This window comes from Notechis scutatus, chromosome 3 (assembly GCF_049901735.1).
Source record: "Notechis scutatus isolate UNSWTSFEM ecotype Mainland chromosome 3, rNotScu1.2, whole genome shotgun sequence".
Classification (NCBI taxonomy): Eukaryota; Metazoa; Chordata; class Lepidosauria; order Squamata; family Elapidae; genus Notechis; species Notechis scutatus.
Genome location: NC_142011.1, coordinates 127,157,250 through 127,175,637, shown reverse-complemented (window position 1 = coordinate 127,175,637; position 18,388 = coordinate 127,157,250). Strand labels below are relative to the sequence as shown.

General features: G+C 39.7%; 1 protein-coding gene across 1 annotated transcript in view; it reads left to right on the top strand.

The window, feature by feature from the left end:
* The window catches only part of MYO10 (myosin X), a 158,582-nt gene that overhangs the window by 40,354 nt on the left and 99,840 nt on the right, over positions 1–18,388 (top strand). The window lies entirely within an intron of this gene.

Below are 18,388 nucleotides of genomic sequence, written 5' to 3'. Positions count from 1 at the left end.
CCTAGATCTCTCCCTCTCATCCAGGCGCAGCTTGGCTCCCCAAAGCCAACAGGCCCAAGTACCTGGGACACGCGATGGGCTCCTGAAGCTACATTCACTCCAACGGCTGCCGGTCTTTGACAGGACGACATTCTTCCAGAGGAAGTTCCAGAGAGGATGAAGGACTGGATGGAGCTGGCAATCCGCCAGGGAATCGCAGCAGGTCTTCAACACGCAGTTCTGACCAGGGAACATCCTGTAACCGCTGATTATGATTCCCAATCGCTGAGGTCGTTGACCAGGTTGGAGCAACACCATACCCAGGTACATTTCCAAGGGGAAGTCCCTCTCCAAGGGCTGACTGAGGAGAAGGAGGAGGAGGAAGAAGTGGATCAAATTGATCAAATGGAACAGATTGAATCAGGATCAATACATGACAGCGAGCCCCTGTCAGAAGCAGACCCCTTAGAAGGGGGAATGTCTGAGGGTGAGGGCCTTGTTCCCGACCAACCTGTATTTACAGGCTTATTCTGCCCACAACTTTTCAGATCTCTTGTTTAAGGCAAAAAACATTGCATGCCTGAACAAGTCGACCCCTTCTACCACTCAAGCTCCTTCAGAAGAGGGATCAGAAGATCTAATTTTCAACCAACCAGTAGTCGAGGCAGAGGTGATCCCAGTTCCTCCCATGTTTTCGGACCTGGTACACAAATAGTGGGCCTCTGCAGCGGCGTAACCAGCCCCCACTGGATATGACAGGAAATATTTCAATTTGGCCCCTGATTTCTCAAAATTGTTGAATACTCCTGAGGTAGATGAACCCATAGTGCGATTAGCATCCTCCTCCATTCCCAGTGAAGTGCTGGAGGCATTAAAGCCGGAGGAAAAATGAACCAAGCTAGCCCTATGCAGGGCCCATCAGTCTGATGCGTGGGCCATCAGAGCAGCCACGGCCGCCTCCTACTTTACCCCTTCTTCTCTCAGATGGCTCCACCTCTTACGGGAACACGTCCCTAATTCCAACCTTAGGGCACACCAAGATATTGCTAAACTTATACCAGCTGCTGAATTCTCAGCTGACGCAACTTATCATGCAGTCAAGTTTTCAGCCAGGGCCATTACTTCACATGTCACAGCATGACGCTTACTATGGTTAAAACATTGGCAAGCGGACCTTAAGCACAAATGCAAGCTGGCTTCATCTCCTATTGTGGGAGACAGACTGTTTGGCCCTTCCTTTGATCCGCTACTAATTGAAACCCAAAACAAAAAGAAAATTTTTCCTTCCCTCTTTCGGAAGTCAGATTCTAGAAACCCTCAATCCTTTCAGAGGGGATCCTTTCGGCCCTTTTACTAGGGACCCTTTTTACCCAGATACCAGAGACCCCCATCATTCAGAACAGGACAGCAGCCAGACAGGTCCGACTTCGGGGATAGTTTGGTCAATCCAAGAGATCCTTTCGAGGAGCAGGAAACAGGTCCTTTCGGCATCCAAGATAACTCCCTGGACCTGACTCCCATTGGCGGATACCTTAAATTATTCACAGACCAATGGGACTCCTCAACATCTGATTCCTGGGTCAGAGACACGATCAGATTTGGCCTGGCGCTGGAGTTTCAATCCACTCCCCCAGATTTTTTCATGTCATGCCCTCTCTCCAGAGATCCGGTTAAACGTAACCTCATGGAAACTGCTATCCAACACCTACTGGACATACGAGCCATCCAACCAGTAGCCACCAATCAACGAGGACGGGGTTTCTATTCACATCTTTTTGTTGTTCCCAAAAGTTCGGGAGGGTGGAGTGCAATATTGGATCTGAAACGTCTCAACCGTTTCTTAGTATAACGCAAGTTTAAAATGCACACCCTGCAATCTATCTTACTTGGCATCAGAAAGGGTGACGTCCTTACGTCTATAGATCTGATGGAGGTATACCTACATATTGCTCTTCGGCCTTCCCACTATAAATTTCTGAGATCCTGTTATAATAACCACCATTTCGAATATGTGGCCCTTCCTTTCGAACTAGCTTCTGCCCCCAGGACCTTCATGAAGGTTCTCGCAGCTCTAGCTCATCTCTGTGATATCCCCGTATGACTCCAGTGTTACCTTGATGAGATCTTAATTTTGTCATCTTCCGATCACCAAGCAGTCAGAGATACTCAGAACACATTACAATCCCTACAACAACATGGGTTCTCAATAATTTGGAAAAAGAGTCATTTAACACCATCGACTCGGTTAATCCATCTGGGGGCAGTCATAGATACGGTGGAAGGTAGACTAAACAGCATTCAGCAATTAGTTAAGGAGATAAGGGGTCTTAAGAGGGTGTCCCTAGCTGAACTATCAAAATTGCTAGGCAAGATGATCTCATGTATATCTATCATCCCTTGGGCCCGGCTCCACACTAGATCCCTCCAGTGGTTCCTGCTCCCGTACCAGCGCTCTGACCAAAGCAACTCCAAACACAAGGTCAAGGTACCATCAAAGGTCCTCATATCTCTCCTCTGGTGGACCAGACCAGTCATCAACAGAGGCTGCCTCTTCAAAGAGCCCCACAGACTTACCATCACCACCAATGTCAGCCTGTTTGGATGGGGAGCGCATGTCCAATCGCTCACAACCCAAGGCCGCTGGTCAGCCATAGAATAGTCATGCAGCATAAACTGGCTGGAGCTTCAGGCTGTACACCTGGCTCTCCGCAGCTTCCTTCCACAGGTACGCAATCAACACATACTAATATTGACCGACAACGTAACAGCCAAAGCTCACATAAACAAATGGGGGCACACAGTCGAAACATCTCATGCTGGAAGCTGAGCGCTTGTGTCATTGGGCGGAGAGCAACCTACTTTCCATCAGAGCAGAGCACATTTCGGGCCTGTCGAATACACAGGCAGACTGGCTAAGCAGGGCCATGATTGAGCAATCGGAGTGGCGCTTCTATCTGAACCTTTTTCAAGAGGCGGTCAGGACATTTGGGCAGCCAGTAGTAGACCTGTTCGCTTCCCCCCTCAACGCTCAGCTCCCGAGATTTCTTTCCAGATACCCCTCACAAGGAGCGGATAATTTCAATGCGCTCCGTTGTCGTTGCCCCCTGGGGCTTCTGTACGCATTCCCGCCACTTCCACTGATCCCCAAGGTCATCCAGAAGCTGCTCGACGAGAAGGCGGAACTACTTCTGGTACCTCCCTACTGGCCCAGATGGTCGTGGTTTACAGACCTCCGCAGTCTATCTGTATCACCACCTTGGAGAATTCCGCCAGACAGGGTCTTGTTAACCCAAGGACCCCTTCAACATCCGGACCTTCAATGGTTGCACCTGACCGTCTGGAGGTTGAGTGGAGTCATCTGAAGAGCGAAAAGTTTTCCAACAGAGTTATCACCACCATTCAAGCCGCCAGACGCCTCTCAACAACTCGCATCTACAATGCCACGTGGTCCAGTTTCTGTAAATGGTGTACCAAGTCTCAAATTGATCCCATTTCTCCATCTGTGGCTCAGATCCTAGAGTTCTTACAAGAGGGGCTTGACAGGGGATTATCACCTAATACGTTGAAAAGACAAGTGGCAGGCTTGGCGTCAGTCATCACTTATGAAGGTCTCCTATCTCTTTCCCATCACCCACGCACACGGAGTTTCCTTCGAGGGGCCAAAAATTTACGCCCTCCAGGGGTACACCGTTATCCCACTTGGGACCTGACCAAGGTCCTCGTCGCTCTCACTAAGGGCCCTTTCAAACCCTTAAAATCGTCAAGTCTCCAATTTCTGACGTATAATGTAGTTTTTCCTTGTAGGGATCACTTCTGCTCATCGTATTTCGGAACTTGCAGCTTTGTCTATCAGACAAGATCTTTGTGTTTTCCATTCTGACTGGGTGGTCCTTCGTCCTGATCCTGCGTTTATACCCAAAGTTAACTCGGGTTTTCATAGGGCACAAGAGCTGATACTTCCTAATTTTTGTCCCAGACCATCCCAAGGGTTGGAACTACAATAGCATAGGCTTGATGTGAGGCGAGCATTACGAATATATATTAACCGCACAGCGACTTTCAGAAAAACGGAAGCCTTATTTGTGTCGTTTCAGCCCGACACTCAGGGATGCAAGGTCTCATCTTCTACAATAGGCCGTTGGCTACGGGCCGCGATAGCGAAAACGTATCAGACTCAATCACTGCAGGTGCCCAGGGGCATAACAGCTCATTCAACAAGGAGCGCCGCAACATCAGCAGCGTGAGCCACACAGGCACCAATAACAGAAATTTGTTGAGCCGCAACCTGGGCCTCTCCATTGCCATTCATTAGGCATTATAAAATAGATGTGTTTGCATCCGCTGAAGCCTCCTTTGGCAGGAGAGTTCTGCTATGGGTCCACAGGGACCAGGAGGGGATTCCAGGCCAGACGGAGTCCCTCCCGTAGGACAGGCCATGCTTTGGTATGTCCCACTACTCGATGCTCTGAACAGCTCATAGGAAAAAGGGCGTTGGTACTTACCTGACATGCCTGTTCTCTTTGAGCTGTGAAGAGCATCCAGCCCCACCCTTTTTCCATCTGGTGGGGTCCTGTTTCGGCCAACGAATTGTTAGGGCATTGAGGACGAGGGCGTTTATTTCTCTCGTCTTCGCCAAAACTGGGGAACGCTGGGGACGAGTCCCGTGGAGGAGGAGGAGTGTTCCACAAATTAAGCCCAGCCTAGACATGCAGAGACTGAAGCACCTCCCACTACTGGATGCTCAAAGAGCTCAAAGAGAACGGGTATGTCAGGTAAGTACCAACGCCCTTTCTAGAACTAAGTCAGTAATCTATGGAACAGAATTTTGAGACAGAATATTTGAGATTGTCAAATTAGCTTTGGTCATAGTTATAACACAAAAACTTTCCCACTGTTGAAAATGTAGCAGTGGTGGTAATGCTGCTTTATTTGATTTTTGTCCGATTTTACTCTGTAGCACTATTCCTGTCAATGGAGAAACCAGCCAAAAATAGAAGCAAAAGAGGTGCTGAGAAATAAAACGGAAAGAACCTCTGTGTTTAGGAGACTCATCTTTTTTGTGAACCGTAAAATAAATATTCTAAATCAACAAACTCAGTGAAGTGTTACTTGAGGGGGAAAAAGGCATGGAAACTAGATTTGGAATGACCTGCTTGAACTCTTGGCTGCATAAAGTACACAATATTATCCTGGAGGAGAACATGATTGGCCGGCAAGAAACCCGATCTAAAACATTTCTGCCAAGAACTCTTAATGCATTCCAAAGTTTTATTGATTTTTTTTCTTCTCTACTAGTTTTTTTTCCCTTATCTGATACTCCCTCCCCCGGCCTCTACCTCACTAGCCTAAGTCCAGCCTATTTTCTTGGTTTTCCTCATTTTTTCAGGGACTTCTCCCTGCTCAATCCTCCCATTCCCATGATATTGGCAATTCAACCAGTCACTGCCAGACAAATTGCATGTACCATTCATGAATTCCTTAGCTCTGTTTAATACTTTTATTTAGTGTGTGCATTTCATGGGTAGGTAGCATAAGTAACTGCACTAGCATTAGGTAAATAAAAATTATACACAGTGTAAATGCATATGATCATAAAATGATGGAAAATAATTTCTTATGTAATAGTACAAATATTTCCTAATATTACAACAACCATTACAATAAATAAGAAATGTTTTCCAGCTTCATAAGGTTCCTGCAAAGAGAGGCGTTTTAAGAGCCTTTTGAAGACACTGAACTCCAGATATAATTTGAAGGAGGGATGATAGAGAGTAGGAGCATGGAGGAAAACCCTAAAATATGAGATAGAAAAAAAACTAAGTGACCTTGATTAGATGAGCTAGCTTATTACAGTAGAGATTGTAGTTAATGCAAAACTTCTTTCTGTGACACTAGCATTTGTTTAAAGGAGAAATAATTTACCAATAGAGGAGAATATTTGTAGCTCAGGGCTGAAATGAGGGGGGTCCTTGGTGCTCTCTGAGCTTGGTTGTTTTTTTGCAGATGTTTCATTACTCAAACTGGGGTTTCGAAGTACTTTATAATTAGTCACTAAAAATAAATTTATTGTTTCCATTGTTAGTATTGGAATATTCAGTGGTGTATTCTTCAAATGAAGATCCCCAGCTTTCATTGTTTTTCCTATTTAATAATCACATCAAGAAAACACTTCACTGCTGTTTTGTATGTGGAAGATAGATGATGATAGAGAGACAGACAGCCAGACAGCCAATTTCATGCTGTTTGTGTACATTTTTCATCTAGTTGTATCTGAAACCTAAAATATATCAGGGAACCTTTGTCTCAGTCCTTTTCTCATGACATAGAACATTTGTTTTAGTGAATCACCAATGTCTCTGCTGGAAAAGTAGCTAGTTCACAATGGAATAGGAGCAAGTGATGGCAATGATAGTTGTTAAGTGAATTTTAATTTATACTTGGAGTCATGTTTCATTATTACCAATTTAAGAAACATGTGAAACTTGCAATTTATATCAGCGTCAAAATAATCCCACCTAAACGGTACAAATAATATATACTTTTGCTATGTCGCATTATTTATATTTATACTTTTGGGAACAAGCTAAGTGAATTATCTAGAATTGCAGGAAGTCTTTAGTTTAATGTGAAATCAGTAATTCATACTTCAATAAAAACAAACAAGCCAACTCAAAAACCATTTGATTTTTCAAAATGTACTTTTGCTCTAATACCTTTTTAGACCACCATTCACTGTGATTGCTGTAAAAGCACAGTCATAACTCTTACCTTGTAAGGAAAAGGATGTTGCTTTTTTATTGATAATTTCCCTTTTTAAAATGAAGAAATAAAAATGGTTTTAATGTTTTGGTCTGGCTTTGAAGCAACAGTCTTCACCTTTAAATTATATTGACTGTGATATCACAAAGATCATGTTAAAGATAGATCAACAGCCCTTAAGGAAAAAATACAGTTATAAGGAATATTTAAACAACAACAAAAGCATTTTGTTATGCCTACGTATGTGTGCATGTTAATGGTTAAAATCATAATAGTTTCTCAGAAACAATGTTGAGTTTATCTGTGTGTTCAGACTTTCTTCTCAACATAAAAAAGAATGACAGAGAGGGACTTGGAGTTGTCCCCTCATTTCAGATTTGACCTTGCTTGTAGATCACTTTTGTTTTGCATAGCTGATCTACTGTATATCCTCTGATCAGATTGGAACTCAGCCGTATAATGGAAGTTTGAAATATTTCCCAATGCACTATGTTCTGCATAGTTATTATTGATAAGAAATTAGGGGGCAATAGGAAAATAACACACTTGGGCAGCAAGGCACCTTTTTTTGTTGTCCACATATGTGTGATACGATTAAGAATAAAACCTGCTTTCAGTTTGTGCTTGAATAGAATAGAATACTTTATTGGCCAAGTGTGATTGGACACACAAGGAATTTATCTTGGTGTAAATACTCTCAGTATACATAAAGAAAAGATACATTCGTTAAGAATCAAGAATCATAACATACAACATTTAATGATAGTCATAGGGTACAATCAACAATCAAATCATACTAGGAAACAGTCAATAAGGATACAAGCAACAAAGTTACAGTCCTAAAATCACAAGTGGGAGGGGATGGGTGATAAGGATTGATGAGAAGATTAATAGTAATAGTAGTGTACACTTTGTAAATAGTTGAACGGTGTTGGAATTATTTGTTTAGCAAGTGATGGCTTTCGGGAAAAAACTGTTCTTGTGTCTAGTTGTTCTGGTGTGCAGTGCTCTATAGCGTTGTTTTGAGGGAAGGAGTTGAAACAGTTTATGTCCGGGATGTGAGGGGTCTGTAAATATTTTCACAGCCCTCTTTTTGACTCGTGCAGTATACAGGTCCTCAATTGAAGGTAGGTGGGTAGTAATTGTTTTTTCTGCAGTCCTAATTATCCTCTGAAGTCTGTGTCTGTCCTGTTGGGTTGCAGACAGTTATAGAGGTGCAGATGATAGACTCAATAATTCCTCTGTAAAACTGTATCAGCAGCTCGTTAGGCAGTTTGAGCTTTCTGAGTTGGCGCAGAAAAAACATTCTTTGTTGTGCTTTTTTGATGATGTTTTTGATGTTAGGTGTCCATTTTAGGTCATGTGATATAGTAGAACCTAGAAATTTGAAGGTCTCTACTGTTGATTCTGTGTTGTCCAGTATTGTAAGAGGTGGTAATATGGGAGGGTTTCTTCTGAAGTCTAGCACCATTTCTACAGTTTTGAGTGTTCAGTTCCAGATTGTTCTGGTTACACCACGAGGCAAGTTGTATAACCTCCTGTCTGTATGCAGATTCATCGTTGTCTCGAATGAGACCAATCACTGTTGTGTCATCAGCAAACTTCAGTATTTTAAATATTTAACACAGGCATCCTGTGTTAGCATAAGTGTGTTGCAAGTGGATAAAGTCTCTAAATACCATAACTTGAATGACAGCAAGTTCAACAGACAGTAGTCTACTCAAAGGCACCCTTAAGGATCACACATTAACAAATGTGTTATATATTGTTATTTGATCATTTGAAATGAAGAACTAAGCCCTAGATGTAAGCTGCAGAAGAACTATCCAAGTTTTTTTTTTTAAACTGATGAATGAAATTTCCTTTGCTTAAAATATTTCATTCTGAGATCGCCATAGGCTAAAATAAAAGGGATAGGAAAAATAAGATTGAAAGAAAAGGGCCGTTCTGGTTAAAAGCATGAGATTAATCCTTCTGATTTTGTAAAATACACTCTGACCTAGAATCTTAAAATAAATAAATAATGTTTCAATATTTTTTTTCTTCTCACAAGAACCTATTATCACAGCTGGACTAAAAAGATTTCTCAAGGTTAAATAAACCTTGGACGTCTGTTATGTTAAAATCCTCTCACAATGTTTTTCTCCGGTTTTGTTTGTAGTATTTGATTGGTTGGCTGCTCTAAATATTGTGTGTCTGTGAGTTTCTGTGAATAAAACACTCAGCACTAAATTACTAAAGAAAACTTAAATTGTTGGAACATTAAGGAATATCCATCCATTAAGAGAACTATTTTATTTATGTGTAAAGTTTTGTGATGCATGTGAGGAAAAAAAAATACAGTAATGTTATATTGGGGCCTATTCTGTTGTAACTTCAAACAGAAATCTGATGTTTTTTTATAAAACCACCAGGAAGCCTATGATTCACATAACATTTTCTGAATCTACATTTCAATTCACTTTTGCTATTAGCTACAACTTGTTATTTATTCTTAGCAAATAGAATGTAGTTTGAATTTGTCCACAGATGAGGAGCATAAACAAGGACTTGATACTGACTTACACTGAATTTTAACCACAATTTTTCATTTTATTTTGTATAAACCAGAAAGCAAATCTGTTTGTGAATGAAGTAAGGAGCAGTGTTTGAAATTGTGCCTCTTGAGGATTTATTAGTATAATCCAGGATCATGTAACATATTTTTTTGCAATCCCACAAATCCTCAAAACTGTACCAGGGACACTCGATGAAAAGCTATATATTAGCAGTTATGCAATTACAACTAATTTATGATGAGAAAAAGAAATTGATGTGGTAAGAATCCAGTTTGCTTAACCCACCAATTATCAATGAAAGAAAAAGATCAGAATCTCTGAAAACAAGAAACATGATTTGAAAATTCTCAGCTTGCTCTTTCTATTGATATCATCTCATTGCTTCCATTGTCTCTGTAGCTTTCAATAATGATATGGGATTAGAAAGTAACCTTATTGGCTACAAAAAGATTCCACGCCCTTGTCAAAATACCAAATTAAGGATCTGAATAAGCCTTGATTTTAATCTTAAAGAATTGTCTTCTCCATGCTCATTACTAGCACATTCCCTTTTAATAAATGTATTATGGGAATTGTTTATAGAGGAATCAGACTAAATTAATGTTGTAATAATGATAAATCAGATATGCCTTGTAAGTGGTATTGCAGGTTTGACAAGAAATGTGAGAATGAGAAAGGTTTTCCAATTTTATTGGCTCAGTTGTGTATTTTAATGTCTTGATATATACACTTTAAAAAATATTGCCCTTGCATTAGGTGTAAGGGATGACAAAGTCTTCATTGCATAAGCCAATAATAAAATAGGTTTCATAAACTTTTGGAAACTATATAGTAATGGGAGTAAATGTTGATTAGAATATTTTAGTTTCACTAGAACAGTATTTCTCAAACATGGCAAGATTAAGATACATGGACTTCAACTCCTGGTTGGGAAATTGTGGAAGTTGAAGTCCAGCCATCTTAAACTAGCCAAGGTTGAAAAACATAGCTGTAGAGTGTCAAATCAGCAGTCAGGTTTCTCATAAAAACTAATCTTCATCAATTGGTCTTCAATAAAAGGTTTGGGAATATATTGAATGGAAAACTGCCTTTTTCTGAGCGCTCATTGGAAATGAGATTTGGAAAGAATATGGATGATATGAGTCACTGATTTTTTTTTTTTTTTTGCAAAGAAGTATATTTCTTATTCCAGTTGTAAACCCACTTTTGCTTTTGGGCCACTGAAAAGATATATGTGAGTATGCGTCAAGTGATACTACATTAAAAGGTTTCTCAGTGAGCATCTCACAACCTGTGCTTATTGGTTAATCAATCAGAAGTGCTGGCTTGATTTTAATCCATTATTTTAGCTTTAAAATATTCTTAGTACAATGCTTGATAATTGAAGAGTATTTACAATAGAACTTAAATTAATCCTTATTACTTTGAGAAATGAAGAGAGGTTAACCGAGTGGTAGCCAAGTCCAAGAGGGCTTTTGTATAAATTCATTTGCATGCCAGTTGTGACTGGTGCTTGATTGGGAGTCCTTGTTCACAGTCACTTACACTTAGTTACTTTTCAACTGGGCTATTGCAATGCACTCTATATGGGACTATTCTTGAAAACCAAAAGAGGATGTAACTGGTCCAGAAAACAACAGCTGAAAGCAGCTGAAAACCAATTTGGCATAAGGTTTAAGGCTCCAGCCTAGAAAGCAGGAGACTGTGGGTTCAAGTCCTGCCTCAGCCAGGAAAGCCAGCTGGATGACTTTGAGCCAGTCATTTCCTCTCAGCCCAACTCATTTCACAGGGAAAATAGAGGAGGAAGCATTGGATATGTTCACCACCTTGAATTATTTGTATAAAATAATTTTATACGGGATAAAAATAAATACAAATATATAAAGTAAATGCAAATGTGCCCAGTGACATACTGCTACTTTTGTTGTATTGAAAAGCTGCCAAAAGCTGTTTTGATATAAGATAGTTACATTTGATTCTTAAATACTCTTTTATTGATCACCTGGGATTTGGAACTGGATGTCAGCTAGTATTCTTCAACTGATGATTATATGGTATGTAGAAGGAGGTTGAAGGGATGCATCCTGCCCTTCCAAATTCAAGAGAAAGAGAGAGGAGTAGAAAATAAGGTAGTGTGTCCAGTCTGCAGTTGAGTATATTTCAGCAAGTTGATTGAGTTCACATTTTTAAACTGAGTTAAATATGTAATCAAATCAATATTGAATATCTTAACTGAAACTCTCTTCTCTGGTTTTGCTTCTTTCAGTGCCTCAAAGGAAGGTTCTATTGGATCACATTAGGTCATATATTATATTTATTCGTGTACCTCACTTGTAATTCCTGATTAATTCCTTTCCATTTGACTCTTACCTTCAAAACTATGCAGCAGCTTACATTACATCATAGTTTATACTTTGCTGTATACTTGTTTCTCCATCAAGTGTCTTTCTTGCTTCCTTTGTAACCCCAAGGTCACCTCCAAATATTAACATTAAAATTATCAAGATTATTGACTATCACTATACCTTATTATAGTTTATGGGAGAAAACTCTACTATGTGAAGAACCATTTACTTTAGATTGCCTTAGATTATTGACTAATTCAGTTCCATTGGATGACCTTGGATTATTCGGAAGGGGAGGATTTTTTCCCGTCTACTTTTTCCACACCCACCTTAATTTTTAATACCATTATTTTTTAGAAGAATACCAAATTTGTTAGAAGAGTCTCTCCAGGAGTAATCTTTCCTAGAGTTTCCAAGTTTATAACAACTTTTTAAAGCCATGGAAATCAAACTCTTGAAATCATCAAAAATAAATACCAACCAGCTAAACACATCATGGAACTAGCAGAACACTGCTTAACCAACACATATTTCATATACAAAGGACAAAGATACAAGCAAATTGAAGGAGCCCCTATGGAATCACCACTGTCACCCATCATTGCAAACCTGTTCATGGAATAATTCGAATCCAGAGCCCTAGCTAATGCCACCCACAAACCCAAACTATGGTTAAGATACATCAATGACACATTTGTGATTTGGCCCCATGGAAAAGAAAACCTAAACAATTTCCTAACACACCTAAACAGCACACACCCCAAAATCAAATTCACCATGGAAACGGAAACAAACAAACAACTACCATTCCTAGATGTACTAATCTACAAAAAAACAGATGGCACACTAGGACACACCATATACCAGAAGAACACACACACCAATCGCTACCTCAATGCCCAATCCCACCACCACCCAGCACAGATAAACTCCGTGGCTAAAACACTAATTGCTAGAACCAAACGCCTGGCAGACAAGACACACATAAAGACTGAACTATGCACCCTGACTAAAGTACTGACAGCTAACAGCTTCCACAAAAGCAAAATCCCTGGCTTGATCCACAGAAACACACTGAGACATAATGGAGACCTAGAAGATGAACAGACCTATGGAACAGCTGTCCTGCCCTACATAAGAAGTACTACAGACAAAATCAGTAAGATACTACATAGGCATCACATCAAGACTGCCTTCAAAACAGACAGAAAAATAGCAGTCATCCTAAGAAACCCCAAAGATAAAATTGACCTGGAAAACCAAGGCATATATGAAGTACCCTGCGCATCATGCCCAGCCACATACATTGGACAGACCAATAGAAGAATAAGTACCCGCCTGGATGAACACAAAAATGCAATCAAAAAGCTGGAACACACTTCCTCACTAGTCCAACACATGGAAGCCGCAGGTCATAGCATCAACTTCAATGGCACCAAAACCCTAGCCACTATAGAAAACCCCAGCCACAGAATCATCAGAGAAGCCATAGAGATTGAAAAAAGACCTGAAAGCATGAATAGAAGAGATGATTCCACCAGACTGTCAATCATTTGGAAGCCTGCACTCACAAACAAAAAAATCTCCACACCACTAGCCAGACAAACACCTGGGCACAAACAGATCCCCCCTGATACCTCCAGCTCAAACACACCCCGGCCGGGCACCCGGATGGAGCCTGGCTTCCTAGCAAATGGTGGCCGTCCATTTACCCATAGCCAAGCTGCACAAAAGGCCTTCAATAAAGGAACACAATGTTGCCAGCCAATCAAGATACAAAAAGAGCCACAAAATAGACAGAAGATATTAGAAACACCAGTCAAGCAGAACACAGCAAACTCCAAGACCAATAAATACAGACCAAGATTCCCAACCAATCAGGATGAAGAAAAAACCATTCTGGCACAGCAATAGGCTGCCCCAAATTTAAAACTGAAACAACTGTGGGGGCCTGACTCACAGACGGACACAATACAGAAGCCTGATGATGGCAGATGAGATTCTGCCGAAACGTTGCTACAACTTTAGCACAACTACAATGACGTGGGAAAATACCCGAACAAAGCTGAATACCATATATATATATATGCGCGCACACACACACACACACACACATATATACACACACACATACACACACACGCACACACGGAACGTTTTTCTCTTTCAGTGTGGCATTGAATTATCCCCCCACATTACCCCACAATCTATTTCCTGATGTCCTAATTGATTACTGTCAGGTGAAATGCAACTGCAATTTTTTGTTTTCCCTTCAGTATTTGACTACATTCAACTGTATTTCACATATTACAGCACAATTCAATCGAAATAATTCTTTTTTTTAAATGTCTTCATCTCCCACTTTGATATGGAAAAAGATACATTGATCAATCTAGAGTAATAGTTTTCCCAAATTCTCTTTTTCAGGGCAAAAATACTTACATTTTGATTTTAAAGGCAGGAAAGTAATTGAGATAGTAAACTGATGCCTGAGTTATTCCTTTAGCTTGAAAATTGATTAGAGAATATTCTGCTCTATGTACGATATTAACATCTGAAGAAAAAGGCTAGTCTGAATCTCATGTTCTTGATGTGTCATTTCTCCTCTCAGTGCAGATTTTTTTTTTTTATATGGTGGAACATTGACTTGATTGAGTCCCTGCTTACAAATAAAAGTGAGATAATTCTGATGCAGGTTTACCATTAGAGTAAAAATTAGACCTTAATTTGTATAAATTTCTAACAAGAGATCTTGTGTTCTCTTGGAATTTAGTCCCTGGCTCATGTTACTTGTTGTAAAATCCCTTGTTGGCCATGTCTGAAATTACCATCATTGAATCATAGCAGTATAATTTAATTGCTTGATCACACTTTTTCAACACAGAGAAACTTTAGTCTCTAGCGGTACTGAGGTTTTTTTCATGCTCTTTTTAGAAAGCTACAAGCAAATTGCAGTTTATAGGGTGAAAAGGTAAAACAGAAAATTACTGCAAATGCAAATAGCCAAAGAGATTGTAAAAAAAATCAAACAAGGTATGAAAATGACCTTTATGTGTAAAAGTACTATAGAATATCCGATGTTGCATTACTCAAAAGAAACTCAAACAATGAGGTTAAGAAAGATTTACATTTGAAACAAATGGACAAAATGAAGTTGCATATATGTATGTAGTTTTTCTATTCAGCAAGATTACCTGTAAACTCTTAATCTACATTTAGAATACAAGAATTTAAGATTTTTACTACTCATAACACCCAGATTTATTGGTACAGATTTTATTGCACATGACCTAAAGTTGTTCTTTGAAGGAGCTGGGCAGTTTAGAAATGTAACGAATAAATAAAAATAAATAAATTTATGTGACAACTAGAACAAAAGAGGGAAAGAGTAAGGATCAGCAAGAATTACAGTAGTACAGAAGTAAAACCTTGATTTAATGGACTAATAGGGTACCTATTAAAAGAGAAAGTTTATTAAATTTGAATGGAATTTAAAATATTTTACCCATGAGTAAAATGCACAAATGGTGGATGAGATTTTACAGAAGCACAGACAGATGTTGTCCATTGCACCCGATGTCTGCTAAATCGAAGTCTGTTAAATGGAGTTTACTTTAGGAGCAAGACCTTCTAAAGTAGTCGTCCTCTTCCTTTTCTGAGTTTCAGAGAAAGAGTTCGGTTCCTTGGTCAGTCTTCTTGAATCAAATGTGATGTCTTTTGTTCTTGTTGGTGTGCCCCCAATTCTTGCTATTCACTGCTTGTCTAATTAGAAACAGCAGACAAAAAGTTAAAAGGAGAAGAACAGATAAAATAAAATAAAAGAACTGGAAGTAGGAGCCAAAGAAGAGTTGGGAAGAAAACAAACCTAGGGAGAATCACATTAGAGGCTATGCTGTTTGGCAAACTTGTACAAAAAATCTGCAGCCTTGAACAGTATAGTTAAGACAGCTGGAATGTGAGTGCTTCCGACTCACATGAGGTTGAGGTTCATATTTAACGAAGGCAAATGATGGTTTATTTCTGTTTAAGAAGCCTCAAAGTTTCATGGCAAGTTATCAGGCCCAAGTCCAGATAAAAGAAGATGAGATCCAATCAAATCAGTCTTTATTTGCTTCAATCTAATAAACAGAATCTTGCCAAACTAAAGCTATAATCTTCTAACCTTCTCAATATATGCAATAAGGGGTGTGGTTATCCTGAATCTCTTCCTCTCAGCCCCATCCAACACAGTCTCTTAATTTGGGTCTCCTGGGAAAGCTCTGAGTTGGCAAAATCTTCCCCTTCTGCTATTGCAGGTGCACATTCCATCACACCCACATAGCGATCACCTTTATATGAACAAGGTTTTTAATTTTATATATTTAATTAGGAAGTTCCTCTGTATCATTACAACAAAATTACAGCTACTGTCCGGATGGCATATATGGAACAAGTCAGACTGAGTAAACCTTTCAAAGACATTACTACTGTATATACTGTATATGGGGTGCTATTTCTGCTACATGGCTGCAGAAAGGGAATGAAACCTGGGAAAGAGAGAGAATCAAACTATCAGCTATAAAGTTTGTCACCAATAAAACCAGAAGTTCTGTGTTTCAATGCCACTGTATACAATAAATTGGCAATTCACACCCTGAAAGATAATAGAGAGTTGTGGATATATAGAAATGCTTTTATATCACCAACCTTATAATACGTAGAATATCAACAAATTCAAATTAGGGATGTATAAATTAGTTTCAGGAATTTCTATCAAGCCTAGAATTTTTCTGATGCATGACCATTCATGCTTATATGTTTATAATTATATGTGGCAAATTCTTCCAATTTTTTTTAAAATCCCACTCCCCTAATTTTAGGACTTGGATTCATCTAATCAAACTAACACTTACAACGCCAAAAGCATGCATATTAATTGCAGATACTTGATTGACAGTCATGAGTGTGGTTTTGGATAAGAATGCTTGATTCTCTGAATATTTACTCTGAATCTCTTTACTTATAGTCAGGGGTGGGATTCTACCGGTTCTGTCCACTTCTGTGTCTTCTATGTCTGCTGCTGTTTTGGTCCACCTGCCCGCCCGGGCTCTTACCTGACTTTTTTTTCCTGCTTTTTCAACCGCAGCTGCTTTGTGGGACACAGCTGTGGTTGAAAAAGCAGGGGAAAAGGGCTTTTCCAACCATTGCACACTTGCACGCAGCACTGCTCAGCTGTCCAGGCATCTCAGCAGGTCGTAAATTGCACTCGCGCGACTCGCGCATGCGATGCAGAGTGATAGAACCGGTAGTTATACTGGTCGGATCCCATCCCTGCTTATAGTAAAGCCTTCTGAATGCAATCCAAGTTACTCTTAAGCTGGTTCTCAGAAGGTTTTTATCATTATTCAAAGAAATGAAACACTCAGCTGTGAATACGTGAGATGTGATTCTGCCTTTGAGCTCTGGCAGTTCCAACATCTGCTTTGTAAGGCTGATAATGAGAGCTCACACTTACATCACAGACATGGAAAGATTTTAAAAGATGTATAAGATTGTATTTCCAAAGCCGAGAGCTGAACAGACTCTTCTTCTCAGGGACCACCTCGGTTCAATCCCATCAGGTCTGGCAGGAGGGGCATACTTGGGTTTTATTAGGCCCCCAAGAAGAGAGCCTTTTCTGTCATCGTCCTTGCCTTTTCAAGCATCACCTCTTGCACATTAAATTGACTCCCAACCCTTCTAGCTTTCTGTATGGCCCTAAAAATGTCATTTTGCAACAGGCACAGGGTTCTGGGAGCATGCTACTGCTTGTGCTATGGCTATATTGATGGATGCTGGACTGCCTCAGCCATGAATATGTAGTATGTTTTTTGAGTTATTTTTATTGTTCTTAAATTGCTGTGTTGTTTTGATGTTTTTATACTGTTTTTTAAGTTATACTGTTTTTTAAATTGTGGGCTGCAGAAAATCATATATTTGAGATGGGAGGCTGTAGAAACTGAAATAATCAACCAACAAACACTGGAGTTGAAGGACAAGTAAAAGAAGTTGGGGGAACTTGGGCTTTTCCACTTTTACCTGTCCCATCAGGTCAACATGGGCAGTCCAGCTGAGGCTTTGGCTACAGAATAAGTGAGCAATGGAGACCTTAGATCAGGGTGGGAAACTATGTCCCCTTCATGACCTGTAGACTTTAACTCTCTGATGCTGGCTCAATAATTCTGGGAATTGATGTCCACAGGTCATAAAGGGGACATAGTTACCCACCCCTACCTTAGACACTAATATTGCAGGATCCCAGAAGCGTATGGCAGCATGAGCCCCTGCTGTCTGGAATGACATTCCCACAAAGATCCATATTGTTCTCACCCTTAATGACTTTCCCAAAATTATTAAAAACCTGGTTGTTTCCCCAAGCATTGGGATAAGAAGATTGTGGTTTGTTGTTGCTGCTTTTTGTTTTTGATACTGAGTTAGCCTTCTAGTCAACTGTGTCTTTTTTAAAGTTTTTTTTTTCTTATTTTATTTGTAAGCCATCTAAAATCATTGAGTTAGATAGCCTCAAAATTGAACAATAAATATGTACTTTTTGATTAGGATTTCCAGGTTGTTTTTTTTAACTAATAGACTTCATGACTGAAAAAACTGTAAAACCCTGAGTGAACTCACAGAAAGTTTTGAAGAACTGGGTTATCTAATGTAAAGAATTTTTCAACCTGATAATTCTCAGGATAAAATACTGAACCCCCCCCACCCCCGAACAATTCT